This window comes from Pongo pygmaeus, chromosome 15, assembly GCF_028885625.2.
Source record: "Pongo pygmaeus isolate AG05252 chromosome 15, NHGRI_mPonPyg2-v2.0_pri, whole genome shotgun sequence".
In the NCBI taxonomy this organism is placed as follows: domain Eukaryota; kingdom Metazoa; phylum Chordata; class Mammalia; order Primates; family Hominidae; genus Pongo; species Pongo pygmaeus.
This window is the reverse complement of record NC_072388.2, coordinates 50,741,356-50,768,054: the sequence shown is the minus strand read 5'-3', so window position 1 is coordinate 50,768,054 and position 26,699 is coordinate 50,741,356. Positions and strand designations below refer to the sequence as shown.

The window sequence follows — 26,699 nt, the reverse complement described above, 5'->3', positions numbered from 1 at the left end:
TGAACACTGCTTAACTTGCCTTGATACACTTAAAACCTGTGAATATCTAACTAAACCTCCTCTGCAGGAACCTATATCCTTAGGCTGGCATTTGAAACTTTTCTTTGTTTTTTTTTTTGTTTGTTTGTTTGGAAGCCCATCCATGGGGTTTACACTTTGTCAAGGCCCAGTTCCTCCGGAGTGGAGATTCCCAGTTCATTTAAAGTTGGTCTGAGTTCCTGGATGACATAGGGGCAGATTTCCCTATGAGGTCCTGCTTGTCCTTAACAGCCTCTAGGATGCCAACTGCACTAGCAAAATCATTTAACTGTCTGAATGCCCATAAAGCAGCGTCAGTGATTTGGGCTCTGGAACCAGATCATAGCCAACAAGTGTGTTCACCCCTTTACACAATTCCCAGGCATCTATATCTGGCTTGTTGAAGTATGTTACCCGGAGAGCATCAAATTCCTCATCTGTCTCATGTGACCCATGGGAATAGCAGCAAACTACTGGATAGCCATGGCTGGGCGGGGGTCACGGCCGGGTGCAGAAGGCCTCGAGGGCCAGAGAGCTGTGCCTAGTAAGATTGCAGGCTGAGGCTGGAGAGAGGCCTGGCGTGAGCTCACAGGCTGCTCCAGAGCTGGCGTGTTGAAACTTTTCTTAATCACTTCCAACTGATCTGTCCAACTTTCTCTCCATTCAGGAGGGTTTCTTCCTGACTCTGTATACATAATTTTCTTTTCCTGTCCAAACTTCTTGTGCTTTCATTCCCTGTTAGGATGCCACTCTGCCTTCTTCCCATCCTATCTATGACCTTTCCATTCTCCAAGTCCATATGAAAGCCCTCTTCCTCCAGAAGGGATTTATAGATGAAATGACTTAGATGTCTGGTTTTGCTTTAAAGTAATCTGGTGGGCAATGGAAAAGAGTGTGAGAGCTATAAATGAGACAACCTCAGCGATGTGTTGATGTGTTACATATATGGGGGCTCATTATCCTATTATCTCTACTTTGGTATTTGCTTGAACTCTTCCATAATAAAAAGGTTTTTTAATGAAAGAAAAGAAGCTATGAGTGTGGTTATGAAACCTGATGCTCTATACCAGCAGGACTCATCAGCAGCTGGGGAGGATCCCAGCAGAATGGCTAGTTGGTCTTAGGATGGGTGGGAAAGAGGAGGCTGCTGGCCAAGTAATTTCCTATAAAATGAGCTCCACAAGGGTGAGGATTTGCCTCCATTCTGTTTATTGCTGCACCCAGCATATGGAATATTCCTGGCCCTCCGTAGTATTTATTGAGTGAATAGATGAATCTACAAATCAAGGTAGGTCTGAGAATAGCCTGCAAATCCATCCTGTGGGAGAAGAGGGAAATGACCATGTTTCTACTGGGCTCTAAATTTGCTCAGTGTGCCACAAAAGTATCGATAAAGGCATCAGACAGTTCATCAATTCCAAAGGGCATCATGGTGTGCATCCCTTGCTTTACGGGTGGATAAGGCAGAGAACAAAGAAGTCTCTGCCTTCTGGGGCTTATACACTGGTGGAGATACAGACAAGAAAACCCATTGTTAAATCCTATTGTCTGAGAGATAAATGCAGGGTGAGATACTTAGTGCCATGGGAGTACAGAAGAGCCTTCCCCATCTCTGGAAGCACAGCTGAAACCTGTTGGCTTCGTGAAAAGTGGGAGGAGATCCATTCAAAGCAGAGAAAACAGCTTGGAGAGGAACAAATGGAAGAGTTTGCTATGGGTGGGTTATTGAACAAAGGGGATGGGGTGGGGTGGTTGTTGAAGCATCAAGAGATAAGACTAGACAAAAAGGCAGGAGCCAGATGCTACAGGGTCTTGTAGGTCATTTTAAGGAATGTGACTCTATTCACAGAGCTGCAGGAGGATGTTTAAAGTTTTGGAGCAGCTGGAGTGATCTTTGCATTTTAGTAAGATCTCTCTGGCTAACGGGTGAAGAATAGATGGGTGGGTGAGAGGAGCGGAGCCTGGAGACAGCAAGAAGAGTTAGAAAGCAGTTGCAGTGGTTCTAGAGAGATGAGGGGAAATTGACCTGTGAATAGAATGGGATACAGAAATTTTAGGATGGATAATAAGGTCCTTTTTCAAATCAGGAAATGAAGAAATGAAATAGATATCTATTTGTATGTGTCTTACTCTAATTTAAGTTCTTTTTCCCAAATAGATTTTATTTGGGAAAATAAAGACATGTCTTTAAAGTCCTTCTACTATATAAGGAGTGCCCGACTTAGGGAAGGATGCAGTGTGGAGAAGGGAAAAGAATGGTGGCCTGAGAATGAGGAAACCAGGATTCAGCCTTGAAGTGCTGTTCTGATTGCTCCACTAACTTTGTATTATTATCCATGAGTTCTTCCATGGCTTTAGTTCATTGTCTCCATTCATGGAGGTTGATTTTCTCTAATACTTCATGTTTCTTGATTATGGGCTCATCTTTGTGGTTGAGATTTCCTGTTAAACTCTTCTCATCTGTTTGCATGGTCTTTTTGGGAGAGACAAGAATTGCCCTTGTGATTTGCATTCTGACTTGCTTTCAGGAAGAGGAAGGACAGGATGTGTCACCTGGCAAGGCCATTTAGTGGTTGCTCTGTTGGGTGTTGGTACTCCCCACTCCTTCCTAAGGTCACTGGCCACCTGTTACCCTGTCTCTGATCTAGTGTGGCCTGGAGGCAGACTCCCCATCATTGCTGCCTGATGGCTGCTGCTTTCACATCTACACCCTGTCTGTTGCCTCAGACCCCTTTCTGCTCCAAGTGTATACAGCTTCCAGGCATAGCCTACCTTTCTTATTAATCTTCTATAAGTTTGGACTATAGATTTCCTTTCCAGGCCAACCTTCTTGGGTGCAGTGGCTCATGCCTGTAATCCCAACACTTTGGGAGGCTAAGGCAGGCTGTCACTTGAGCCAGGAGTTTGAGACCAGCCTGGGCAACATGGTAAAACTTCATCTCTACAAAAAATTAGCTGGGCATTGGTAGCACTCACCTGTGGTCCCAGCTACTTGGGAGGCTGAGGTGGGAGGATCATCTGAGCCCAGGGAAGTCGAGGCTGCAGTGAGCTATGACAGCACTACTGCACTCCAGCCTGGGTGACAGAGCAAGACTGTGCCCAAAAAAAAAGAAAGAAAAAGAGAGAGAGAGAAAGGAAAGAAAGAAAGAAGGAAAGAAAGAAAGAAAGAAAGAAAGAAAGAAAAAGAAAGAAAGAAAGAAAGAAAGAAAGAGAAAGAAAAAAAAAAAAACAGGCTGGGCGCTGTGGCTTAAACCTGTAATCCGGGCAGATCAATTGAGGTCAGGAGTCCAAGACCAGCCTGGCCAACATGGTGAAACCCCATCTCTACTGAAAATACAAAAATTAGCTGGGCGTGGTGACACATGCCTGTGTAGTCCCAGCTACCTGGGAGGCTGAGGCAGGAGAATCACTTGAACCTGGGAGGTGGAGGTTGCAGTGAACTGAGATCATACCACTGCACTCCAGCCTGGGTGACAGAGTGAGACTCCGTCTCAAAAAACAACAACAACAACAAAAAACAAACAAACAAAACAACTTCTTTAACTTTTATTCCTTAAATTATTGGTAGCCAAATTCTTAATCTAGTTTTTAAGCACAACTATTTCTAGAAATTTGGAGGAAACTACAGCTTGTACATGGTCTACCATTTTGAAACAAAAGTCTCAGTTCTGGCTAGACCAGCCACATATCTCAGAAACCAACCCTCTGATGGCCATTGGGATTAGTGTTTATTCACCATCTTTGCTGTAAGCAACATAAAAAGAGGGTGTGCAAAGTTTGGAAGGAAGGACAATTTATTTTCTTAAAGCTGGTTTCTTGTTAATGCCTGAGTGGGAAGTAAGAAGTTTACATCCAAATGAATATAGTTTTGGTCATTGGGAAATGGGTCAATAAAACACACTCAATGTCAAAAAAGCATCTCTAGTTGCATTTTGGAGTTTGGAATTATATAATCCCACAAATGACTACATTTCAGGCTCCTGGGTTTGGCAGGGCTGCTCCTCTAGGCTGCGAAGCAGTTTGGTTCCAGGCAGCTAGAGGATTGAAGGGCACCTGAGCTCAATCCAAGTGAGGAGGAGAAAAGCTTGAGAAGGAGGTAGCCAGGAACATGGCACAATTAAGGCCACAGCTGGGCAGAGGGCAGTCCTCCAGGGCAAGCCCCAGCCTGAGGGGCTGTCATCAGTGCAGAGAGAATTTGGAGGGCTCTGGGATTCTCCTTAGGCCTTGGTGGTGAAATGGAATGTGGGCTTTGATCCTTTGGGGAGGGGCAGGCTCTGTTGAGAGAGATTCCAATGAGAGAATCTCTAGAGAGGGGAAAAAAAGGTTAGTCCTGAACAATTAAAAACTCTTTTTTTCCCCCTCTCTTTTCTTTTCTTGTTTTCTTTCCTTATTTCTCTTCTTCTCTTCTTTCTTTCTTTCTTTCTTTCTTTCTTTCCTTTCTTTCTCCTTCCTTCCTTTCTCTCTCTCTCTTTTTCTTTCTTCCTTCCTTTTTTTCTTCTTTTTTTTTTTTTTTTGACGGAGTTTCACTCTTGTTGCCCAGGCTGGAGTCCAATGGCACGATCTTGGCTCACCACAACCTCTGCCCACTCCAGGTTCAAGCAATTCTCCTGCCTCAGCCTCCTGAGTAGCTGGGACTATAGGCGTGTGCCACCATGCCTGGCTAATTTGGTATTTTTAGTAGAGACACGGTTTCTCCATGTTGGTCAGGCTGGTGTCCAACTCCTGACCTCAGGTGATCCACCTGCCTCAGCCTCCCAAAGTACTGGGATTACAGGCGTGAGCCACCATGCCCAGCTCTTTCTTTCTTTCCTTACTTCTTTCTTTTCTTTTCTTTTCTTTCTTTTTCTTTTGGATAAATTTGTCAATCTACTCAGGTTCATTGTAAATAGGGATTAATGATTTAAGAAATCATTGCTTTGTTTCCCTTCAAGAAGCTGTATAAAAAGATTCAGGACCACTTAGTCATTTTTAAATGTGTATGGTCTACACAAGGGTGGGTAATTGGGCATGAAGAGATTAATTATGGTGCTTAAACAATGTATTCACCTTGTCATATGTTTTTGTAAAATTTGTAAAAGTAAAACCAGGATCCCTTTGTATACTGACTTCCCCTCCATCAGCATCCATCCATATCATGTGGCATTTAGGGGCCCAGGGAATTTTGGGATGTGGCTAAAGGGATTTTAAATTAAGGATATATTCAGTTTGGGTTTAGTATATTTATGATATTATAAAAAATACAGTCATGAATTGATTAATGAGGATATGATGTTCTGAGAAATGCATCAGTAGGCAATTTCTTCATTGTATGAACATTATACAGTGGTGTACTTTACAAACCTAGATGGTATAGTCTATTGCTCCTAGGCTACAAACCTGTACAGCATGTTACCGTATTGAATACTCCAGGTGACTGTAACATAATGGTAAGTATTTGTGTATGTAAACATATCCAAACAGAAAAGGTACAGTAAAAAATGTGGTATAACAGATAAAAAATGATATATCTTGATAGGGCACTTACCATGAATGGGGCTTACAGGACTAGAAGTTGCTCTGGGTGAGTCAGTGACTGAGTGGTGGAGTGAGTGTGAAGGCCTAGGGCATTACTGTACACCACTGTAGACTTTCTAAACACTGTACACATAGGCTACACTAAATTTATAAAATAATACTTTTCTTTCTTCAATAATAAATTAACCTTCGCTTACTGTAACTTTTCTACATTATAATTATTTTAATTTTTAAAACTTTTTGAGCCTTTGTAATAACACTTAGCCTAAAAGACACGTTGTATAGTTGTATGAAAATATTTTCTTTCTTTGTATCCTTATTCTATATGCTTTTTTGTACTTTTTTTTAACTTTTTAAACTTTTTTGTTAAAAATTAAGACACAAACACGTTAGCCTAGGCCTACGCATGGTCAGGAGCATCAAAACCACTGTTTTTTGCCTCCACGTCTTGTCCAACTGGAAAATCTTTAGGGTCAATACATGCTTGAAGTTGTCATTTCCTCTGGTAATAATACTTTCTCTGGAATACCTCAGAAGGACCTGCCTGTTTTACAGTTAACTCGTTTTTAAACAAATAGAAGGAGTACACTATAAAATTATGATAAAGAGTACAGTACAGCAAGTACAGAAAATAGTAATATAGTCATTTATTATCAAGTATTACGTACTATACGTGATTGCATGTGCTATACTTTCGCATGACTGGCAATGCAGTAGGTTAGTTTACACCAGGATCACCACACCCATGTGAGTAATGCATTGCTCTATGACATTATGATGGCTATGATGTCAATAGGAATTTTCCAGCTTCATTACAATCTTTTTTTTTTTTTTCTGAGAGTCTTGCTCTGCTGCCCAGGCTGGGGTGCAGTGGTATGATCTGGGCTCACTGCAAATTCCACCTCCCGAGTTCAAGCAATTCTCCTGCCTCAGCCTCCCAAGTAGCTGGAATTGCAGGCATGTGCCACCAAGCCCAACTAATTTTTGTATTTTCAGTAGAGATGGGGTTTCACCATGTTGGCCATGGTTGGTCAGGCTGGTCTCAAATTCCTGACCTCAAGTGATCTGCCTGCCTCAGCCTCCCAAAGTGCTGGGATTACAGGCGTGAGACACTGCACCCAGCCAGCTTCATTATAATCTTATGGAACCACTGTTGCGAATGCAGTCCTTCCTAGACTGATATGTTGTTATGCAGCACATGACTGTATATATTTGCGTTCAGCTCCTGGTTCCTGGCACACAGCTCCTAACACCATTGGAATCTCTGGAGTGAAAAGATTGTCTTTTGTAAGTGAATGAGATGACTGAAGGTTGGGGGCCTGTAGATAGCCCCTTTTCCGATACCTCGACCTATACATCTCTTCCATTTTTCTTTCATTTGTATGCTTTGTAACATTCTTTATAATAAACAAGTAAGTGTAAGTGCTTCCTGAGTTCTGTGAGCTGTTCTAGCAAATTAGTTGAACCTGAAGAAGGGGTCTTGGGAACCCCTGATTTACAGCTGGTCGGTCAGAAGCACAGGTAAAACAACTGGGGGCTTGCAACTGGCATCTGAGGTGAGGGGAAGCCTTGTGGAACTTAGCGCTTGGCATGTGGGATCTGATACTCTCTCCAGGTAGATAGCATCAGAGTGGAACTGAGAGAGGACACCCCGCTGATGTCTGCTGGAGAACTGGTTGGTGTGTGGAATCTGGTTTTAGAAGTAGTGTATTGAGTGGTATGTGAAAGTAGGAAACACACTTCATTTATTTTCCATCTTTATAATGTTTACATAGTTTTCAGGCACTTCTGGGTATAGCTATTTCTAGCTATTTGAATGTAGGAAATGCTTCCAAGAATGCCTCTTGCTTTTTAAAAAAATTGAGAGATAACTCACATACCATAAAATTGACTTTTAAAGTATACAATCCAGTGGTTTTAGTATATTCACAAGGTTGTGCAACTATCACAGCTAATTCTAGAACATTGTCATTACCCCCTACAAAGAATTCCATTAGTAGTCACTTCCTATTCTTCCTTCCCCCACTGCCAGCTTCTATCTTTTAATCTACTCCTATTTTTTGTCTCTATGGATGTGCCTATCCTGGACTTTTCATATAAATAGAACCAGCCAGGTGTAGTGGCTCATGCCTGTAATCCCAGCACTTTGGGAGGCTAAGACAGGCAGATCACACAAGGCCAGGAGTTCGAGACCAGCTTGGGCAACATGGCGAAACCCTGTCTCCACTAAAAATGCAAAAATTAGCCAGGTGTGGGTGGTACACGTCTGTAATCCCAGCTACTCGGGAGGCTGAGGTATGAGAATTGCTTGAACCCAGGAGGTGGAGGTTGTAGTGAACCCAGATTGTACCATTGCACTCCAGCCTACGTGACAGAGCAAGACCTTCTGTGTCTGGCTTCTTTCTGTTAGTGTATTTTCAAGGTTCATTTATGTTATACCATGAGTCAATACTTTATTCCTTTTTATGGTTGAATAATATTCCATTTCTTTTCTCCATTCATCAGTTGTTGGACATTTGGGTTGTTTCCAGAAATATTCTCTCTGACCAACGTGTTAACTAACCCAGTGAGAAGGTCTAGGGCCAGAGGGAGTATCATACTATGAACAAGGTCCAGGATGCCTGATGTCAGAAGTATGAGGGTTGTGGAGAAAGAACAAGTTTGAAATACCCGGAGTCGGAAGCTGCCATGATGGAGGAATGACTAAATCTATCTTTTCTCTCTATAGAAAATGAAATTGCAAAATTGTTGTTAAGTGAAGAGATTATCAAAATATTTACAGTTCCCAAATGTAGAAAAACATAGAGGTGTCAGATAGTTAAGATAGCTTGTTTTTCTGAGTATCGATATATTTTTGGTAATTATCAGTTTTTTCAAAATGTGTAACTTATGGTTTATCTTCCTTTATTTATTATTATTATTATTATTATTATTTGGAGATGGAGTCTCGCTCTGTTGCCCAAGCTGGAGTGCAGTGGCGTGATCTCTGCTCACTGCAAGCTCTGCCTCCCAGGTTCACGCCATTCTCCTGCCTCAGCCTCCCGAGTAGCTGGGACTACAGGCACCCACCACCACGCCCAGCTAATTTTTTTGTATTTTTAGTAGAGACAGGGTTTCACCATGTTAGCCACGATGGTCTCGATCTCCTGACCTTGTGATCCACTCACCTTGGCCTCCCAAAGTGCTGGGATTACAGGCGTGAGCCACCGCGCCCGGCCCTATCTTCCTAATCTTAATCTAACTTATATTTGTAATTTTGCATTACTTTTCTTTAAGAATGCACCCCAAATCATGTACATAAAAGCCCCTCAAAACCAGGATCCACCTTGCTTTCAGGTAACAGTTTGAACCCACTTTCCTTGTGGTCAGAGGCACTTAGATACTGTGTGAGGGACTTCCTCTTTGGGAATTACATGGCAAGCTGGTCATTTCATTGCTTTCCATCCTTTTATTGTAAACCATTTTCTTTCTCAGCTTGAAGCACTTTCAGGAGAAACTAGCTCATGCAACACCTTCATTAAATGTGCAATATCTTGCAGCATTGCTATGGTTGGTTGAATATTGTTCAGCAAAAACTCCCTCTCTCTACTCCCCTTTCCTTCATAGTAGAGACTACTTCCTCATCCTTCTGACATTGGGCTTGCCCATGTGTCTCACTTTGGCCAGTGGAAACTAGACAGAGAAGACATGTTGACAGTTTTGAGAGCTCTTCAGGGTCTTCCCTTGTCTACCCTATTGGGAACTCATGCTCTGGTAGCTGGTGGTCCTTTATTGTGAGTCCTGGAAGAAGATACACAGGAGAGACCTAGATCTTGAATCCAATAGTCAGCATAAAGAGGAGACACTGCTGCTGGCCTACAGACCTTGAGTAAGAAATAACTATTTGTTATTCTGAGCCACCAAGACCTGGGGGTTGTCTTAAACCCAGTAGAATTGTAGCAGGAGCTGACTACTACAGTTTTACATTCCTAACCTGAACAGCAGAGCTAATATCACTTACCTCCCAGGAGGCACCTAAGCTTGGACCCAAAGCTTAAACTTCCAAGATCTCTGACAGCAGCTCCCAATACAGCACTTTTCCAGGTTCCCACTTTAGCATGCTTCCACCTTACAAGGAAAACTGTGTCTGGGAAAAGGTGCTGTCTCTTTTCCCTCCCTCCTTCAGCCATAATTATAAATGCAAGGTTGTTCATGGTTTCCAGTCTCTATAATCGCATTTTCGTCACTGCAGTTAATCTCCTTCCAGGTACAGACCACTACACTTTGCCAAATAAATGCTCTACTCTTTAGCTTCAGTTTGGCAACCCAATCAAAACTCTAAAAATATCTGGAGGATTCTTTAACCAAGCAGTTACACTTTCAGAAATTTAGCCTGAAACCCCGTCTCTACTAAAAATACAAAAAAAAATTAGCCGGGCGTAGTGGTGGGCGCCTGTAGTCCCAGCTACTCGGGAGGCTGAGGCAGCAGAATGGTGTGAACCCGGGAGGCGGAGCTTGCAGTGAGCCAAGATCACGCCACTGCACTCTAGCCTGGGCTACAGAGCGAGACTCCGTCTCAAAAAAAAAAAAAAAAAAGAAATTTATTCTGAAGGAATATTCACACAAATGTATAACAGTACATATATAAGGATACAAAATATAGTAAACAATCTAAATGTCCAACTATAGGCGATTTATTAAATAAATTAAGGTGTAATGGTATACTCACACTGCATCACTAAGAGTGATACAGTAAAAATGTGTTTTTCCTTGACATAGAAAGGAGAGGGTTATCAAGAGGAATGCGCAGTACAAATTCATTTTGTGATATATTATATAAATATATATATTTAGAAGGATATATGTTGATTATGTACAGTTGTTGTATCTGGTTGTTAGAATTATGGGTAATTTTTATTTATTTCGTTTTGCTTATGTTTTTTTCTTCTTTTAAAATCATATTTTCTAAAATGCCACACATGTTCAACTTTTGTAATAAAAAGTAAACAGTAAAATGTATTGTTATTTTTGCCCCTCACAACTGTTTTAGATGAATAAAGAGGGCTTCTTATTATGAAGCTGTCTACTTTTTTAGAGAAGAAATCATTTCAAATCCAGTGTTCCCCATCTGAAATAAACAACAGTAAAGAAATAAAATCAGGCCAGGCTCTGCGCCTCTCACCTGTAATCCCAGCACTTGGGGAGGCTAAGGTGGGAGGATTGATCACCTGAGCTCAGGAGTTTGAGACCAGCCTGGGCAACATGGTGAAACCTCATCTCTACAAAAAATAGAAAAACTTAGCTGGGCATGGTAGCATGTGCCAGTGGTCCCAGCTACTCTGGAGGGCTGAGGTGGGAGGATTGCTTGAGCCCAGAAGGCAGAGGTTGCAGTGAGCTGTGACTGCACCACTGTATTCCAGCCTGGGTGACAGAGCAAGACTCTGTCGCAAAAAAAAAAAAAAAAAAGGAAAGAAAAGACAAGAAAAGAAAGAAAACCAATAAAACGCAAAGCTAAAATATAGGGAAATAACTATAACAGTGTAAATAACTTGAGATAAAATGGTTAAACAATCCAAGTTTTAAAAGATCACAGAGTAAGACTGTGCTGTTTGTGTAAACAAAGGTGGTTAAAGCCGCAGTAGAGAAGAGAGCTGGACTTTTTCATAGTGGGAACTTCCAAACAGGGCTGAGTAACTCTGGAAAGCAACAGACCCTTGAGTAGGCTTGACCATTGCGGATCAGAACACAGAAATGAGTGGAGTGCTGGAAAGGCTCTGGATCTCTTCCTGGCTCTGTACTCAGTGAGATCAGGCTAGTAGCTTAAAATCAGCTACCATGGGAGTACTGACACCATAAAAATCAGCAGATGCTACAAATCAGGGCTCTCTTTTCCTGGAGAATTGGTTGTTAAACATTTACTTGAGACAAACCATATAATCTTCCAGGGAAAAATCCAGAAACCATCAGAATCCTGGCAGAAATTCAAAGTTTATACAAACACCTTCCCCAACGGTTTCTCACTAACCCCTGCACACCACAGTGCCCCAGGACTCCCACCAAGCCCACCTCCCCAAACCCTGCTCTTTGTGCCCCAGCTGAAGCTCCTCAGGGACTCTGAGTCAGGCCTGAAAATAGGGTATGTTCTCAAGGAGAAGCAAATGAATGAATAAAAAATGACTCCCGCCATGCACGGGCCATGCCACCTCTCAGCACAAAATGAAACTTGAACTCTACATCCCTTTGAGCTTCTAAGGAAAACATAAAGAGGAATTAAAATGCCCCTAATGGCACTTGAACTTGTAGAAGAGTACATCTAACTTCCTTTATATTTTTTTCTCGAATATTCGTAGGTCTATCTTGAGTAGAATTGCAGATGTTTTCTTGTTACTTTTTTTTTATTTTGAATGTCTGGAAAAACAGCTCAGCTTTCAAAGTAGAATTATTAAAATAATTCCAGTTAGGATGTAAAATCTTTCACTTTTTCCAAGACATCAGCTCTTCCTGTGTTACCATAAATTCTATAACTCGACCTACTTCTCTCCCTGTCTTGACTGCACTCTTGTTATAAAGTAGGTTCAAATGGTTCCTTCTTTTGATTGGGTTTTGGTAGGAAGAGGGAAAGGGGCTGGGGGCAGAGAGAGTGAGTAGGCAGCTACAATAAAATAACACCCTCTTCATGCCACCGCTCTCCAGCCTGGTGACAGAGACTCTGTCTCAAAATAAATAAATAAATAACACCCTGCTTTACTGTCCACTTGACATGGTTCTCATATTTTATGCTGGTGTCTGAGAGTCTTGTATCTCTATGACTCTGTCAATGATATCTGTTTAACATCGACTTTTAAGAGCAATTGAAGGGAGGAAAACGGGAAGGGTTGAAAAACTAACTTTTGGGTACTATGCTCAATACCTGGGTGAGGGGATTAATCATACCCTGAACCTCAGCATCACACAATATACCCAGGTAACAAACCTGAACATGTACCTCCTGAATCTCAAATAAAAGTTGAAATTATGTATAAAAGAACAATTAAATATTTAATTTAATGGCAACCATATGTAGGGAGAAACAAGAAAAAGAAGCACCAGGTTTTGGGCAAGATATTTTTTAAAAAAGAAATTGTACTTTGGTGAAAAGCAATGCTTTAAAGTTTCCATTATAAAAGTATCCATGCATATTAAAGAAAACTTAGAATATACTGAAGCATTAAAAAATAATAGAAAACACCAGAATCCCATTATCCAGCCATAATGGCTATCTCCATTTTGATCTGATTCTGTCTTATAACTATTTCTGCAGGCATGTCTTTATTCAAATATAGAGCAGAAGGTATAAACAAACAGCCTTCGGGAGAAAAAAAAGTCTGATGTGTTTTATTTGGCCTAGGCAATATATTTTTAATTTAAATTAGATCTTAACATGTAAAAATTAAGAGATGTCACATTAAATTTAGATACAGGGTTTTTCTTGAAAAATTGAACCTGCATTCCTAAATGGCTGAAGTTGAAGAAAGGTGGCTACTCTCAGAGGGGAACCTGCTTGCCAATTTTCCAATGTCTCATTGTTTGGCTCCTGTAGGTATTTATGTTGGATGCCCCTGTAGAATTTTTTTTTTTAATCCTTGCACTCATTTTATATATGCAACTTTATATTCAGATGCTTTCTCTGAGCAATATATTATTAATGTTGCCATATGTTGCCCCCTGATTATACCAGTGTACCTAGTAGTACATATCAAGTGCTTAAAAGTATAAACAGGAAAGTAACTATTATTTGGAATATGTTCTTCCAATTGTTTCTATGCAAATATCTTTTTAAATGGTGAAAATCATACAGCACACAATCTTCTATCCAGCTTTTTTCACTTTTTGTTGTATTATAAACATGCTACTCATCATATATATACAATGTAGCTAAGTCTTTTTCCCATGGTTGGATACACTGCAACCTCCGCCTTCTGGGTTCAAACCATTCTCCTGCTTTGGCCTCCCAGGTAGCTGGGATTACAGGCACACACCCACTCCTGGCTAATTTTTATTTTTTTATTATTTTTAGTAGAGATGGGGTTTCGCCATGTTGGCCATGCTGGTCTCGAACTCCTGACCTCAAGTGATCTGCCTGCCTCAGCCTCCCAAAGTGCTAGGATTACAGGTGTGAGTCACTGCGCCCGGCCTAGATTATCCTTTTTCTATCATAATTATGCTATGATGAATATTTCTGTGCTGCAGGATTTCTTTCTGTATTAAAGATTCTTGTCCTAGGATATATTTCAAAAAATGGGCTATGCAATTGAAGAATACAAACAATTTTAAGGCTTTTGATGTATGTTGTCAAGTTGTATCCTAAAACGTTATCCAGTGTTCTGATTTGAATGCCTGCCTGCATTGTGTGAGAGTATGTTTCAGGACACATTGACAGAATTAAATATATATATATATATATATACACACACACACATATATATATACACATATATATATACACACACATATATATATACATACACACACACACACACACAAACACATATATAGTTGTAATTGTATATAATGAAAACCTATATGTATATGTGTGTTACTGATTTGATACAGAATATGGTACCTTCTGGGTTTAACTTGCAGTCTTTTCCTCTCCAAAAGTCCAACTTTGCCCTTTGAAAGGACCAGAACAGCCAGGATGGAAACTCACTAATTCAAAAGGATGGCCTCAGCAATGCAGGTAGAGGCAAGTGTTGGGGCAGAAACCCAGAATTCCTCACATTAGGCAGAACTGGAGGAAGAGGCTAGGAGCAGAGACACCTGAGGACAGGATGAGGCAAAGAATTCGGGGCCACAGAAGTCAGTCCTGTGAAAACCAGGAAGGTTCACACAGTCTAGGATCCAGACCTCACAGCTAAACCCAAAATAGCTAAATCCACAGGATCCAGATTTTTCATCTTCTAATGTACAGTGTTTTCAGGTCTTAAGTCCTAATGAGGCCCACATTCTGGGAGGCCACTTTAAAATTTCTGCCACAGGCAATTTATTTCGCTATCAGCTCTTTCTCCTCAGTTCATTCCATCAGCTAGAAATTCCTCTTGAAAAATGATTTGTCCAGAACAGAATGTCTTGAATGAAAATCATTTATTCAACTCACAGAAGCACGTAACCAACCTAGAAACCGAGTACCACAGACCTGGACTGCCACCCTGTGTTAAAGCCACCCAAGACAGGAAGGAGAAACCCAGGTGGCCCATTAGACTGGCACCAAGGGCAACATAAAGAGTGGCCAGCGCTCACTGCCTGGAGCTATTTATTATCAACACCGAGTGAAAAATATCTTCATATTTTTTTGTGAACACTTCATGAAGTGACAAAAGAAGTATGAGTATCTGAAACCTCATATGAATAAATGAGTATACGTAGCTACAGCAATCTGTAATCAAACTTGAAGAGAACTGTTGTTTCTAGATAGAATATGAAATCTTTTTCATTAGAGGCATTTTTATTCCTTTCCATCTCTGGGTTTTTGGATTTGATACTAGTGTTTCTATTGCCTGGTAAACTGGGAGGGAAGGATGAAAGTGATAGCTGTCTCTTGCTCGCAATGTGTTAATGTAGGTATTGAGCTCTACATCAGGGTTAGCAAATCTAGCCAAGTACTAGCCTGTGTTTGTACAGTCTGTGAACTAAGAATAGTTGTTAGACGTTTGGAAGGTTGAAAAAAATCAAAAGGAAATAATTTTTTTTACATGTAAAATGATATGAAGTTCAAATTTTAGTGCCCCTAAGTCAAGCTGTATTGGAACACAGCCATGACTTTTTGCTTATGGATTCTGTGTGGCTGCTTCTGTGCTGCAATGGTAGAGTTGAATAGTTGCAAAAGAGACCATACAGCCTAGAAAACCAAAAATATTTATTCTCTAGCACTTTATGGAAAAAATTTGCTGACGCCTGCTCTAATACATTTAGAGTCATAGCCTTATATAATTTAACACCCTAACCACGGGTTCTATCACAGCGGGAAGATACAAGAGAAAGACATCCATATGACTTGAAATCAAGTATTGAGCTTGTGTTTGTTAAATTTGTAGATGCTGTTAAATCAAGCAGGATGAAGAGGGAGTTGTTAATGGAGTGTCAGAGAAGGAATTAAAAGTGAAGATGATTAATGGTAAAGTTTAAGTGGGCATTTAAGATCTAAAATGAAATGCTATAGATATAAAATGAGGAAAGCCTGAAAGAAGTATGGCATTAATATTCTGATGAATGTTGTCAAATTGTGTTAAATAGCAATGTCACATCCTCAAGAGAAGGAAACATGGGCAAGCTGTGGGACAAGCTCAACATCAGGGCTGCACTTCTTGGTTTGTGTTGACTTATTGTTGATCTCAATGTTGGTGTCTGGATTTTGAAGCTCCATGCTCTAAAGAAACATGAAGCTGAGGGTCCTACAAAGATGTAAGTGGGGAGAAACAGATGTATGAAAAATGGTGAAATGTGCTGGTGTATTTAAATACCAAAGCTGTTGTGGAACAAGGACTGGATGTGAAAAGAAGACTTGTTTTCTAATGCCTGGCCTTGCCACCTTCCAACCATGCACTTTAACCTCTCTAGGCTTCCTTATCTATGAAACAGATAATATCTCTGTAAAAGATTCTTGAAGGAATTAAATGAGATAATATGAAAAGAGCTTTGTAAACTCTCAAGCACCATGCAAATGTGAGATACTGTTGTTGGAAAGCCATGCTGTAACAGTGAATACCTGGAGTACTGAAGAATTATCCCATACAGTTGTGGAGTTCGTGCACTGCACAAGGGGTTGCAGCCCGGAAGGCCAACGGGGCCTTGCAAAAAAGCTGTGGCTCAGGCTGGATTCCTCAGGAAGGGGAGCACTTTCTTCTCATACTAAGGCATCGTCTGCTTGTAAAATCATGTACCCACCTAGAGGAGGTATCTTTCTTCATTCATTCTTATAAAGGTGCTGGATTGGTTTTACACATTTATATATAAATATACAGCAGTGTTATATATCTCAATGGTAATCAAACATTATACTACTTAAAGTGATAATAGAATGTCCATTTTTGCAGAATCTTTTAAGGCAAAATGGAAAACCCCTTCAGTGTCTGCCAGTTAAATGTCTACCTGATACTCCTGGTTCTCTGATTCTGACGTTTATCCCTAGATTAAAAGACACATAGCCTTCTAAATGGCTTCCCTGCGCTTCACTCACACGGAAATAGAAGTTCCTTTTTCTTAAATTTGTATTTATCCAAATATCAAACTGCTCTGTATTACCGATGGGATGGTGAAGTTAAGTAAGAAGAAAAATAGATAGGGAATATTTAAAACTTTTTGGAGTTTTTATAAATGTTTTGTGTTCTGTACATATATCCTATGTACAAAATTTTCCTAATGTTTATTGATAAATCTATTCAGCTTTTTAGCCTAGTCCGTAAGAAGTGCTTCCTGCATTAGCAAGAGGCTGAGTGATATAATCTGTAGGCATCAGTAGTGATAATGCTGCCTGCTCTGAAGTAGGAGTTGAAATAAAAGCACACAGGTGAGCTATTGGCTTGAGCCAGATGTAACTTTCAACGATCCGGCATGTTAATTTCCCTTCCATTTTCAGAAAGGCTGTGAAAATTGTAGCTGAATATTTTTGGGCTGAAATAATGGCTTCCCTCAGGAATACTTTATGCAGAGGACTGTGCTTTAAACACGTTTTTGCAAAGCAATGACCTTGTTTTCTGTCTGACTTTGCACCATAGAGGACTGTCTGGTTTTTCAGTAAGAGCAAATGGCCTACAAACTACTGCTTAAAATCCATGTGAGGTCTGAAGGGGATATCAAACACTTTTAATATAGAATAGTTTACATTATAAGTACCTTTCTATATTACATAATTTTTATTAACCCTTGTAATAACTCTGAGAGACACAGACAAATATGATCCCTGTTTAACAGATAAAGGGATACAGTTGGAAATAAGTTAAATAATGAATTCAGGATCACACAATAAGTCAGTAACTAAATTAGGTTTGAACCATTACTCTTGGTCAGGTTCTTTTTGAGCTACTTCCTCTGAATAATAGAAAAAGGTGGCTTATTTTTGGCTATTCTGAAAGATAAACAAGCAGATATCACCATCAGATCACATTAGATGTTCAATTATATCAATTCAGTCAACCTCCATGCCGCTGCGTATCACATGGTTTAAAAATTATTTTCAGGGGTCTCATGAGTACAGCATAGGATAAGATAGGAGGATCTTGACCTGCTTTTAATTGTTCTTCATTTTCCTGGATTTAGACCTCTAAAGGTTGTTTTCATTCCATTATCAGCCAAATAACCCCCCACAAATATACTGAGTGTCTGCTATTGAGAAATTTACACTTAAGTCAGGAAGGCTGATTTTACATATTCAAAATGGAAAATACAAATTTAATGCCAGTGTCCAAAACTGGTAAATACAACTGTGGTCTCTTTGATGCACATATCTAAGTCTTGGCTGCAAGATGTCCAATCTCTTCCAAAGCCTCTCTCCTTAATAGATCTTGATCTCCTTAAATAGATCTTGAAATTCCCAGAGATGCATACTTGAGTCCAAGACCCAGTCTTGGTTATTGAAGCAACAGTGAGTGACAAAGCCAGGGTTCTGAGATCCTGGTTCTGTCCACCCTACAGAGGTGTCTGCTTGGACTGTGAGGTACTGCTTGTCCTGCATGGCCACTGCCACAGCCACAGATGTGGCCACCACCAAGAGGCCAGCTGAGCTGTTCTGTCCAATTGCTGAGACTGCTTCTATGTTGTCCTTTTTCTGTGCAAGTGAGGGAAACCTATTTATTCAACAAATTCTTATTGAACATCGATTATCTGCCAGGCACCATTATCATACATCTAGGCAGACTGAAGTTTCAATGGCAAACAAGGCAAAATTTCTCTTCTCAAGAAACTTAGATTTCTAATGGGGGAGAGAGACAAGAAACAAGCACACAAGCCTGTCAAAACAAAATCTTGGCAAGGTGTGGTGGCTCATACCTGTAATCCCAGCCCTTTGGGAGGCCAAGGTGGGAGCATTGCTTAAGCCCAGGAGCTTGAGACCAGCCTGGGCAACCTAGCACAACCCTGTCTCTACAAAATTTTTTTAAAAAATAGCTGGGCATTGTGGCATGTGCCTGTAGTTCCAGTTACTTGGGATACTGAGCTGGGAAGATCGCTTGAGCCCAGGAGGTTGAGTCATGTCATTGCACTCCAGCCTGGGTGACCAAAGGAGACCCTGTCTCAAAAAAGAAAAAAAAATCTTAAAGAAGCAGGATTTACCATGAGGACCTCAGTCTCTTTTTGTGCAGTGTCATCAGTAAAAAGCAGAGAAATACAAACATGTATGACAATAATTACAAATACCAAAAGAACATTGGAATCAATTTTTTTCTCTATGGTTCTTTTATTTATCTATTTTTAATTTTTCTGGATACATAATAATAGACGTATTGGAATAATAGATATACTGATTAGGCCTAGGCTAACTGAAAATTAAAGCAAATTAATTTTACTTGGCCTAGCCCTAATCAGAAGAATATGCTCAAAGATTGGTTTGATCAGTTTTAATTGAGCAAATGACTTTTACCCCTTTATTGATTGATTGTTTTTGATGTATTTACTTAGAAGCAATAGAATGCATTAAATATTAATGATTTCATTTTCACTGGCCAGTAAATAGTTTTGGGAAATTTTATTATTTAGGACAATTTTAGCCACCAAATTTATACTGGCCTCTTGAACTCAAGGTGGAGTTTTTAATTTTTTTAATGTAAGTTGCTTTTTTGATTTCTCTATTGTCAGAGATAAATTGTGGATTCCACATTATACATTCAAGAATCCTAATGTAAAACAATGAAATACACTATATTGAACTACTTTTGATAGGGTACCATGTCAAGCTCTCAATAAAATGTAAACACATGAAAAAAAAAGACTTTGAATACTTGGGAAAACTAGATTACCATGTCCAAGGAATAGATCACATTTTGGCCTGGTAAGGACAATAACTCTGTTATTATTCAAGAGGAATAGACTTAGGTAATATCCACTGAGGTACTGTTTAGTGAGATAGGTACTAATAACAATCTGATCTTAATAGGTCTAATTTTGGATGACAAAATCCCTGGGAGAGTTTTAAGAATCATGCAGTGATTCCTGTATAGCTTTATGGGAAAATAATTGGACCACAGTTCACATAATTAGTCTTACATCCCCTTATTTTCTGATGTCCTTGGATGCCTTTGGGGCTCTGAGAAATGTCAGTAACAGCAGTTAATTGATGGGGACCTATGATCCCATTAAAGTATATGGATGTGTCAAAGTTAAAATATATATTTTAGTGAGTTTTGAGAATGTACATCAAATTTAATACTTAGCAAGATTGTTAGTCACTGAAATTCCTTGAGAAAGGCAAATTTAGTTCAGAGAATTTTATAGGAAAAGAAGGAGTTAAAATGAGAGCAAAAGGATTAACATGAAAGGAGAGGTAAAGAACAAAGAGACAATACAATCTAAGTCCAATTACAAGTCCTTTGACACAAACATAGATGTTGATCTAAAGATATTGAAAGGAAACTGTCTACACCTAATGTCATCTTTTTCTTCTCTAGAGGATTGGGAAGGAAGCTGAGGATTTCCAGAAGTTGTCCGCTTCTAGAGGGTTTTCAGTGAACCTTTGGGTCAGATGTACGATGGTGCAGATTGTCAGATACGAACGGAGGATCCTAAGCATGTTTACTGGGAAGCATGTGTCTACAGTGTGTGTTCTGGAACTGCAGAGTAGTATTTGTGGTTAAGAGTACCTGAAATGGCCCTTTTCAGTGTAGTTTTAAGGCTGATTTTTATTGGGATCATTGCATTTCATGACTGGGGTCTGTTTGAATATATTTGGTCTTCTAAATTTATATCATGTAGTGAATCCAGCAAGGTACCTTTTGGAGGTGCAGCTCACATCTGTTGGATTTATGACTACATATCCTCCTCATCATATCTGACAAGACCAGAATGTTCCAAATGATATCTGATATCTGTCAGAGGGAGAGTCAAGTGTATCTCACGGGGCTTTATGTAACAATTTTATACAGTGAGAATTTATAGAGATTTTGACAGATCTCATTAAAATGGAAAACGGGGACAGTTTTGATTGTAAAATACCATTAGCTCATTTTATATTTTTAGAGCTTCGGGATTAATATGTCAATGACATTTCTTGAAATATTTTAACTGTAAAGTGAGTTTTTAAAAAAAAACATACAATTTTTTTCTGTTTTATGATTATTAGAGATAAGGCAAGATTTGATCGCCTATTGAATCTCTCAGCTAATTTTTTTTCCACCCATAGTTTTATAAAGTCTGAACCAATTTCACCCTGATTTTGTCACTTTTTTTGGCATGTAGGTATAAAACATAAGCCCTTGAGACAGGGTTTGGAAAGACATCAAATAGTTTGAGAAAATTTTGCAATTGTCATTATATTTATATAATGTAAATATATAAATAGTTATATATGAGTAAGTCTATTTATTATGAAATCACATTGAACAGCTATATTTTAACGGCAGTAACACCATTAACAACTGTACATTTTGTGTAATACAGTTGACCCTTGAACAACAGTAGGGTTGCGGGGGGCTGACCCTCCATGCAGTTGAAAGTCTGCATATAAGCTTGGGGTCCCCCAAAACCTAACTACTAATAGTCTATTGTTGACCAGAAGACTCACCGATAATATAAACATAATTTGTATGTTACATGTATTATATACCACATTCTTAACAATGAGTTAAAGAAAATATTAAGAAAATCAAAAGAAAAACCATATTTACTATTTATTAAGTAGATCATCACAAAAGTCTTTATCCTCATCATTTTCATGTTGAGCAGGCAGATGAAGAAAAGGAAGAAGAAGGGTTGGTTTTGATGTCTCAGGGGTGGCAGATGCAGAAGAAACTATGTATAAGTGGACCCATGCAGTTCTAACCATGTCATTCAAGGGTCAATTGTAGTTGGCTGGTGTATTTTCTTTTAGAATAAGCTTTAGTCTTAAGTATTGAGATTTTCTTTAGATGGTAGATTGCTTCCAATAAGTAAACAATTTCCTTTAAAAATTTTTGATTGAGGTGCCCGCAGAAGTTAGAAAAATCCTTTGTTTTTTTTTTTAACTAATATGTCAAAATCATAAACATTAACTTAGATGTGTCTTAATTGTAGCATGCGCATGTCAGAGATATGTGAAAAGAAAAAGCTATTGGTAATAGAATATTTAGAATATATTGTTTAAACAGCACAGTGTATACATTGATTATTCTTAAGGTATTAGCGACCACCAAATAGTATCATATTAGGGTTGTCATTAGGGTTGAAGTGGTCAGTCATAACAGAACAGGGCATGATTAGAGCAGATGTTGGACATTGTGAGAGTCATCTAAACTAGGAAGAGAAGTTAGGGTCTCTGGATTTAGATCAGAGCGGCATTTAATCAGCGTGTAGGAAGCAGACAACACAAAAATTTTATAGGTGGCAATCAACTGGCTTATATGCACTTGTCATTGCTAGGATTCCTGCATCAGATAAACATGGTCGATAAACCTTAGATGAGGGCTCAAGAGGAACAGTAAGGTAGGCAATGGGTTCATGATAAGTTCCTAGTTTTTAATAAGTACCCTTAAAATTAACATTGTCTTTAATGTACAAGTTGTGAAAAGGGTTTAGCATAGTTAGAAATAGCCAAAGTAAGGGGTTGGCCTAGTTTTCACTTAAGAAAGAAAAATGCTGACTTGGCTTCTGGATCCCCAAATCAGGCGTTGACATACTTATTTCAGTCATTCGCAGAGTTGATAAAGCTAACTGAAGTATGAATTTCACGAAACATACCTTATTATTTTCGTATCTCTCCTTTCATAAGGTTAGGAGATAAATCTGGGACCATCTGGAAAGCCTCAAAGATAGTTTAGATGTAAAAGAATCTTAACGTTTAAAAAAATACTTACATTTTGGGCTTAAATTTAGGAAAGACAAAAATAGGGAGTTTATATGCATTGGTGGTGCTTTAGGAATAATGATACAGCATCTATATGATGATTTGTAATGGGGCAAGTCTACGGCCAAGGACGTTAGTTAGGAAAATATTGCAATGGTCTAGGCATGAGGTGATGAGGGCCTCAACAAGAATCTGGCATTGAGAATAGACAGGAAGGAGCAAATTGGCAGCAGCAAATGAAGCGAGAACTGGCCAGATTTAGTGACTTCCTGAGAGAGAAGGCAAAGGAGAAACCAAAGATGACTTCTGGCTTTTTCAATCCTGGGTCATTGGGAGGAAGAGGGGAACCCTGAGCAGAAATAGGGATATAGTGTGGTAGAGCTAAAGTAGGAAAATTAAGGAGACAAGTCAGATATAATCTTATAAAGGAGGAAATAGAAGGAAAGATATGTGTGTTTCTACTCATTCATTCATTCACCATACCACCTCATTCCATAATAAATCTGAAACCATTTATAAAATTACATAGAATATAAATAGATGAGGGAATTGGTAGATGAGAAAGATAAACATAGGAAATATCAAATCCAGATGTGATATTAGCACATAGTTTTGCACACTGTAGATTCTATATGCATGTTACTGGAGTTATGGTGTAAATTTGGCTTTAGACTTCTTAATGACCTGTGCAGACACAGAAGCACGACCCATGGAGGATTGCCAGTATCTGTAAAAATGAATCTGCTGTTCAGCAGGACATAGCTCTTCATGATCCTGAAGCCTATATATTTTCCTCTGCTCACAGAAAGAGGACACAATGATGTAACAGATGACGTGCTCTCTTGTCTAACAAATCCTACAGGGATTTGTGATGGAGTAAATTTATAATATTTAATGTATGAATGTCACCAGCCTTTCCCACCCCTCTACTCCTCAAGAGTATTTTGGCTTTGCTCACTCAGTTTCTTCTCCTCCTCCACCATTTGAAGAAAGTTATGCCTTTGTGGGCTTTTTTTTTTCTGGATTTTATTGATGACTAATTGGGAAGAAAGGGAAAGGGATTGAACTAAGGCTGGGAGAGGGGCCCCTTAAAGAGTTTTTGGAGAAGAAGTTGGCTTGGAAGAGTCAGGAGGCATGAAAAAAGTACAAGGAGAATAAAATGACTTTAAGAAACAATTATAATATTGGCTATATGTCTCTCTCACAGTGTTTGAAAATACTAGTCAGGGATTGCATTTTTTTGAAACCTTAGCTGGTTGCTGGAGTTTTTTCTTGGATATAGGCACCACTCTAAGACAGGAGGATGTGGGTCCTAAACTCATGATGAATATATGAGGGGGCTGAATAGCCAGGTTGAATAGTAGACCTATGGTGCCATACTCTAACTGTGTGTTAGACTTAAACCATCACTGCAGATATGACCAGACAGCATCACTTTATTCTAATGGTTAGGCCAAGAGCACAGTTGGTCTTACAACTTTGGAACAAGGGCCAGTCAAACTTAATACTTTACCCATTTGGAGTTGCAAGCTAAGGGATAATGCACTGGCGCATGTTCACTAAACAGAGGTTGTTTCATTAGAAAGAAAAGAAAACAAAACAAGAATTCTCAAGAAATGGCTAACTTGAAATTGGTTTCCATGTTAATATATATGAATGCCTACTCTCTCAAGAAAACCTCAAGAGGCACAGGCCAATCCCCACTCTGCTTGGCTGGTATTGTCCCAGCAGCACATTCAATGATGAGATATTTTTTCAAGTGTAGGGCATTTCTTTGTGAGGGCTGCAAAACGTAAGTGCTCTTAGTTTCTCCTTCTCCTGCCTTCACTCCTCCTCAAAGAAGATTCTGGCTTTGGCTGTTTAGTTTTTCCTCTTCCCTTGTCTTCTAAGCAGGATCCTATGGTTAGCAGACTAGTTCTTCTGGGTTTTATGATGAAGAATTGGTAGGAAAGGAGGTGGGGTGGTGTGATGGTTAATTTTACATGTCAGCGTGACTAGCTAAGGGATGCCCACATAACTGATAAAGAGTAGTTTCTTCATGTGTCTGTGGGGGTGTTTCTGGAAGAGATTGGCATTGAAATCAGCAGACTGGATGAAGAAGATCCCCTTACCAATGTAGGTAGCCATCATCCAATCCACTGAGGGACTGACGAGAAGAAAAAGTCAGAGGAAGGGTGAATTTGCTCTCTCTGTCTAAACTGGGACATCCATCTTCTGCTCCCATTGGACATCAGCACTCCTGTTTCTCAGGCCTTCAGACTTGGACTGAATTACACCACTGGATTTTCTGGTTCTCTGGCTTATAGAAAATAGATGGGGGACTTCTCAGCCTCCATAATTGCTTGAGTCAATTCTCATAATAAATCTCTCTCTCTCTCTAGCTCTCTCTCTCTTTGGTCTCTATAGAAACAGAACCAATAGATTATCTATATCTATATCTACCTAAAAATATGGAAATTCTATTAGTTCTGTTTCTCTGGAGAGCCCTGGCTCATACAGGTGGTGAAAGAAAATGGGTGAGCAGGTTAGGACAAGTCAGGAATTATCCCAGAGATTTGGGAGTTGAGAGACTCTGAAGGAAGTGTGTATATGATGGTTGAACACATGTGGCATTTTTTCCTGTTAGTTTCATTTATTACTTTTTACAATGTTATTGAGGTATAATTGATATACAGTAAATCACACATATTTAAAGTGTATTATTTGATAAGTTTCTATAGTAGGGATTCATGAAACTATCACCACAATCAAGAAAATGAATTACAGATGAGATTTTTTTCTTTTTCAACTTTTATTTTAGATTTAGAGGGCAAAAGTGCAGGTTTGTTACTTGGGTATATTGCATGATGCTGAGGTTTGGGGGTACAAATGATCCCTTCACCAAGGGATTATCATACCCGCCAGTAAGATTTTCAACCTGGCCCCTCTCACCCTTTCCTCTCTAGTTGTCTCCAATGTTTATTGTTGCCAACAGATAAGATTTTAAGAACTATTACTGTGTGGCTGGGCATGGTGACTCATGCCTCTAATCCCAGCACTTTGGGAAGCCAAGGTAGGAGGATGGCGTAAACCCACGAGTTCAAGACCAGCCTGGGCAATATAGTGAGACCCTCATCTCTACAACATTTTTAAAAAAATTAGCTGGGTGTGGTGATGCTTGCCTGCAGTCCCAGCTACTAGGGTCCTGAGGTGGAAAAACTGCTTGAGCTCAGGAGGTTAAGGTTGCAGCGAACCATGATTATGCCTGGGTGACAGAGTGAGACCCTGTCAAAAAAAGAAAAGAAGAGAAACAGAAATATTGCTATGAAGTGTGTATTTCCTTCACTGTGCTTAACAAACACAAGTTATATGTCTGCATTATTTTGAAATTACTTTTTAGTTGCTGAACTATGTTTCTTTTACTAGGATGCCACTCAGATTCTGGAACAGTGCTTCAGTAGGGTTACCTTCTAATACAGAATTTATATGGCTGTTTCTTTAACATTCTTCCATTGAAAATATAACCTCAAAATGTAATTTTGTGGTTGACAGATGGCTTGGGAGGGAGAAGGAGGCATAGCTTTACAGCCATGGTTGCTAGACAGCTTGCTTGAGCCAAGGACAAAGTTGCTAATCTTCAATAGAATGAAGGATTATATGCCATTTGGCAAGCTCCATTCTTGCAGCTGAGCTTTGGATAAGTCTTGGACTACAGAGAGTTGAAAGCTGTAATATCTAGCAAAAACTTGGAGTTGCTAATAAAAGCCAGATCCAAATGCATTAGCAATCAATAGAGTCAAGGGTAAGATTATGATTCTCTGACTGAAATTAAGGAGCCTGACCAGAATAGTTGCCTGGATGAATGACTACCCTATCTCTGCATGGCAGAACAAAAATAATCCTCAGGAAACATTTCTGGGTCTACTCTAATGCATAGGTATGTGAGCGATCAAGACTCTAGGATTCCAAAGTTCTATGACACAGAAGAGATTATTTAAATTGAAAATTTTTAAAAGAAGATAATATTAACTTCCCCCCAATGTTTTTGCAGAATTATAGATTGAATATTGAAAACATGTGCTAAAGATGATGAATTTCATTAAGACTCATTCTTAAGTCATTCCTTCTGGCAAAAATTTATTAGCAGGACTAATAATCTATAATCTATAATAATATATAAAGACTACTCCTAGTATACTGCAGT

General features: G+C 39.4%; 1 pseudogene; it reads right to left on the bottom strand.

Annotated features, from left to right (window-relative positions):
- Positions 1-137: 137 nt before the first annotated feature.
- Positions 138-24,643, bottom strand: LOC129012339 (cytochrome c oxidase subunit 5A, mitochondrial-like; annotated as a pseudogene).
- Positions 24,644-26,699: the final 2,056 nt, after the last annotated feature.